The following is a 5,963-nucleotide window of genomic DNA, read 5'->3' as shown; positions in this document are numbered from 1 at the left end:
CAGTAAAATACTGGAACTGGTATTACAGCATCTAGTAATATTTTATAAAGTCTAATTTTGGCCAATGGCAAAAGTGAAACTCCCTTTCTCACCTCTATCATTTTGGTGTTAACACCTTGTCCCAATTCAACTCTACCACGAGCAACCAATACAGACCCATCTGTGTAGATGTGAACCACACAGCAACCTAGAAATAAAAATGAGAAATCTGTTCTTCCTGCCATCTGTACAGGATTCTTGGACAGTGAGGGGGCACTAACAAATACAGTTACTCAAAGACCCTGAAATACAGCTACAATTTCATGCTATTAGGTATAGGACCAACGGTTTCATTCAAAGATGTGTGCCGCCTGTGAACAGCAAAGGTGCCATTCTATGAAAACTGAAAAGTAAAAGCCTAAATGTATACCTTATAGTTAGAATTCAGTCATGAGATATCTCACAGTCCTCTTGCTATTTTCCATAGCAGCTGACTAGTTTGAATGCCTGCTGGGCAATGTTCTCCTTTCTGAGTCTCTTCTAGTATGCCACTGATTTCAACGAGGAGAGCTCTTCACCTTGCTTCACTTACTCTGTGAAGCAATAACAAATTGACCCAAACTGTTAACAACCAGTAGAATTTAGACCTTATTGTCCTTTGTTGGATTACAGACTCTCTGCTTTAGTTGTCATTTAGGGATTGACATTCAGTCCTAGTGAGTTCGTTCTCCATATTCCTCTGAGCACACTACTCTCAACTGCTTCTGGGGAGTAAAATCATGAAGAGAAGTAAGGAATAAAATACAGCAACATGTAAAGACAAAAGTGGTCCATCATCTCATCACTCACACACACCCTGTTATTATAAGAAACATCAAATCTGTTAATATAAGTCCATAGTCCCTTAATTGCAAGTCTGAATGCCAAAAAACCCTGAAAACCAATTTGGTGACAAATCTGCCTCAATATCATGCAATGATGAGAGTCATAGTCTTTTAAAAATTCCACTTAGTGTGAATAATCATACATTTCACTGAGGAAATGTTAACATGCTTAAATTGGGCATGTTGCCTTAGACTCCACTGAACATTTTATGTAGTATGTGTAATACAGATATGATATTTTAAGATCAGAAGGGGTGCCTGGGTGGCACAATTAAGTGTCCAACTCTTGCTCTTGGCTCAGGTCATGATCTCACGTGAGTTCAAGCCCCCCACATGGGGCTCTATGTGAATGGTGTGGAGCCTGCTTAGGATTCTGTCTCTCCTCTCTGCCCCACCCTGCTTGTGTATGCTCGCGCGCTCTCTCTCTCTCTCTAATAAGTAAAACTTAAATTATTTTTTTAAATCAGAAAATGTAGAATTCCAAACTACATCTGGCCTCAAGTTTCCATAGAAGGGATTATGAACATGTACATGTACATAGAAGAATCAAACAAGGCATAATATGAAGAGTGAAAGCTTTCCTGCCTACTCATCAGTCCTGCTCCTCCTCCTAAAGGTAACCACTGACATCAGTTCCTTGTAATTTCTTCTAGAATTTACTTTCATGAATATGTTATAAATATTTGGAAATAATGTTTTAAAAGGTACAACATTATAAATACAAGTCTTGGATAATTTTCCATATCAACATGATGTGGTTTTTGAGTGGTGGTTGGGGTCCAGAGCCAATGGACAAGAAAGAATTCTTGAGGAATCTTTGGTGCGAAAAGGTGATTTTACCAAAGCAAGGGGACAAGACCCATGGACAGAAAGAACTTCACTAGGGTTGTGAAGAGTGACTGATTATACACCTGGGAGTTGGGGGAGGTAAAGGCTAAAGGGAGGTTTCCAAAAGGACTTTCATATGCTAAAGAAGACTCACCAGATACTGGAGGCCTAGCTATTGTCAAGCTAAGGTGTTTTTCCTTCTAGTAAGGCATTAACATTTAGACAATTAAGGAGTTCCTGGAGGAAGGTTTTACTCTGCCTATAGCAAGTATTTGTCAATGGGCTGCAGGTTATAAGGAAATTTAATTTTACCTACCATTTCCTTCTTGCCTTTGTTCCCCACCTCACTATGGTGGGAAGGGTAATGTTGGGGGCTCCAGGAAACTGAGATAAGGCTGTTGATAAGATTGCCTTTTTCTTGTAATTTACTAAGACATTTATAAACTGATGGAGACTCCTGTCCTTCAGGACTGTGATTTCTATCAGCTAACCATTTGTTTTTCCCTTTTCTTTGTTCTTGGGCAGCCAGGAGTGCCTGAGGAATGTCACACATATCCCACCTGAGGGGGGGGCGGTGGTTTGAGGGGTGTCAGCCTGCCTTAAGCTCCCTCATCAAACATATATAGGTCTATGTCATTTGTTTTATTATCTGACTAGTAGTTCATTATATATAGATGCACCATAATTTATTTAAGAAGTCCCAAATAAGGCTTACTTTGTTGTTGGTTTTTTTTCTTGAACTCTTGTATGAATATCTCCCTGCAATGAACATCTTTGCATATACATCTTGGCAAAAATTTTTTGCAAATATGTGAATATGTCCTATATTCCTAACAGTGACAGTCGACTCAGGGTTTCTTTTGGGGTGATAAAAGTGTTTTAAAATTAGACTGTGGTGATGGTTGCACACTCTATGAATATACTATAAGCTACTGAATTGTATGCTTTATTAAATGGGTAAATTTTGGGGCACGTGGGTGGCTCAGTCAGTTAAGTGTCTGATGCTTGATTTCAGCTCAGGTCATCATCCCATGGTTTGTGGGATGGATCCCTGTGTTGGGCTCTGCACTGACAGTGCAGAGCCTGTTTGGGGTTCTCTCTCTCCCTCTCTATCTGCCCCTCCCTGGCTCACACACATGTTCTCCCCCTCTCTCAAAATAAATAAATAAATAAACATTAAAAAAAAAATAAAAGGGTGAATTTTATGGTATGTGAATTATATCTCAATGAAGCTATTAACTCTTAGCAGTGAAAGCAATAGGTCCAAGGATACATGTAGTAGAATGTTTATAGTTCTTTTTGTAACTAGAATGGTACACATTCAGCCATATCCTCACCAGAACTACTCTCTGCTTTTTTGCTTGAGCCTTTAAGTCATGGTAGTCATTGTTTGCCTATAGGAATGCCCTTGAGTGTAGGGGCCTGGAAAGGGCTTTCCTGAAAGGTAACCATAAAAGGGACCTCACTTCTGACAGGTAGCATTTTGAATCTGCACTTCTCCCATGAGATCCAGTTTTTCATGGATGGGAGGGTGGCACCCCACCAATGGGACAAAGCTGATGCAGTGTGTGTGTGGGCACACATTTCTTATCCAGGGGAGTTACTGACCTTGGTCATGAGGATATATGGTCCTACCCTTCAGCAGTCAGCTGCTCCAGGACTGAAACAATTCCCTTTGTGTTAATCTCATCAACATGGTAATATTTACACTTCCTTTATATTTCCCACACTATCTAACACACTTAGTAATGCTTTCACATGTCTTATCTCATTTAATCCTCCTGACAATCCTGTGAGATTTACTATAGTATTCTCATTTTGCAGATGAGGAAACTGAGATAAGAACTGGAGACTTGTCAGGGTCACACAGCCATTAAACACACGGAACCACTAGGGGCGCCTGGGTGGCTCGGTCGGTTAAGCGTCCGACTTCGGCTCAGGTCATGATCTCACGGTCCATGAGTTCGAGCCCCACGTCGGGCTCTGTGCTGACCGCTCAGAGCCTGGAGCCTGTTTCAGATTCTGTGTCTCCCTCTCTCTGACCCTCCCCCATTCATGTTCTGTCTCTCTCTGTCTCAAACATAAATAAACGTTAAAATTAAAAAAAAAAAAAGAAATAAATAAAATAAATAAATAAATAAATAAACACACGGAACCAGGGCGCAAACTCAGACTTCCCGTAGCAAACCCCTGCTGCAGCCCATTGCCTCCATCACATCATCAGTCTCACTGCAGGTGTCAGGTAAAGGTGTGCAGAGTGGACTGGCTCTAGGTTTCATCTTTCTTGATGGAGAGCAGATAACAAGAGCAGATAACAGAGGTGACTTGAGAGGGAATGTATTACATGGATTCCAAGGGAGGCAGAGAGGCCTTACCACAGCAGCCCTACACCCACCCATTACAGTTCCCTTCCAACTACTTTTCCACTCAGTTTGATACTAAGTTTGTTTCAATTTACTCAATCACTGGGTGAGGAAGAACGGTAGGAACTAGTGGATGAGGGATTATTCTCATATAAAGACATTAAGATAATGTATGCCATAACTCCATTTATGTAGATGAATGTTTACTTGTGATTATACAAACACAGAGAGAGAAATGGAAGGATGTATGCCAGACTATTAACACTGGTTACCTGCAGGTGTGTGTGTATGGGGAGAGGCAATATTCCCTTATACTACCAAAACAAAGCAAAACAAAAAAGGACAAAACTTTTTAAAATGTGCCTATGACTACATAAAGCATGTGCAAAATGAACTCTAATATGTAAAGTTATACAGACATATACATATATATTAAGAAGTGTAGAAAAGGATATTAATATATCATTGAACATTTTTACAATAACAATAAGCATATTACTTATACAAGAAAAGCAATGAAGCTATTTTCATTCAGAAAAAAACACTGGCCAGGGTTCCTGGGGGGCTCAGTTGGTTGAGCACTGAGCTTCTGACTCTTGACTTTGGCTCAGGTCATGATCTCACAGTTTGTGGGATTGAGCCCACATCATGCTCTGCGCTGAGAGCACAGAGCCTCTTTAGGATTCTCTGTCTCTCTCTCTTTTTCTCCCTCTGCCCCTCCCCGGTTCACACTTTTTTTTCTCTCTTTCAAAATAAATAAACTTAAAAAAAAAGAAAAAAACATTGGCCACTAAAATATACCTTTTAACAACTTTTCTTTGAAAGAAGGTATACTTCTTTCTATGTAGTCAGTATATATAAAGGATGCTTGGATGCTTGGCATCCCGTTGTCCAAGCATGTGTTAGATGGGGGCTCTGAGTGTTGTCACAGTTTCCTAATCTGGGGAAACATGGAGATTTAGGCACCATTCTAGAAATCTCTCATTAAAATACAGATTTTACCAGATGGGTGCAATTCATTAGTTTATAATTTCAGGTTAGTATCTCTCAAGTGCAGAAGGGAGAATGTCTTGAGCAAGTAGATCCTAGTCAGGTAAATTTTGTGAGGGGTAGATACAAAAGTACTGAGAGACAGGTGTAACTAGAGGGAAGATGACAGGCAACACTGGACATGTAAATAAATATGGGGGAAAAAACTAAGCTAGTCATGGTCTTTCCTAAACTTAATGGTTACAATCACAATTTTGGGTGTGGTTAATTAAACTTTTCAAAGAAATCTCTGTTTACAAAGTATGGATTATGTTTCCAAATCATCTAGTAGTAAATGAAATTGCTGAAGTAGACACATGACCCCAGTTTAGGGCAATTTAAAATACTGGAGTTGTTTCCTTTCCCAGGGTCATCTGTGGGAAAGTGGTTGCTAGAAGCAAGAGAGGTATCTTGTGGAGTCTCATCTCTTTGGCAAGGAGTCTGTGAATATTCCACGTAGCAGTGTTTATATATTTTCAACTTTCTTCCCCAATAACTAGTGCAATCCCACAAAACTCAGTTAAAAATTGTTCTAAAATCCCACTCATTAACATTGTCTTTCAGGAATCTGTGTTTGCTTGATTTCTTGACTGATTTCTTATCTATCTATCTATCTATCTATCTATCTATCTATCTATCTATCTATCTACTTATTTTTAGAGAGAGAGAATGAGAGAGAGAGAATCCCAAGCAAGCTCTTGGGGCTCAAACTCACAAACTGTGAGATGATGACATGAAGAAATCAAGAGCCACTTAACTTGACTGTGCTTTCTAGGCACCCCTGCTTGATTTCAATGGCACAAATCTCTAGCAGGAATGTTGGTATCTCTTCTGTGTAATTTTCCAATGATTCCACTATGCCTTTGTAGGAAAGACCGTA

This window comes from Lynx canadensis, chromosome C1 (assembly GCF_007474595.2).
Source record: "Lynx canadensis isolate LIC74 chromosome C1, mLynCan4.pri.v2, whole genome shotgun sequence".
NCBI lineage: Eukaryota > Metazoa > Chordata > Mammalia > Carnivora > Felidae > Lynx > Lynx canadensis.
Note: the sequence above shows the minus strand (reverse complement) of the source record.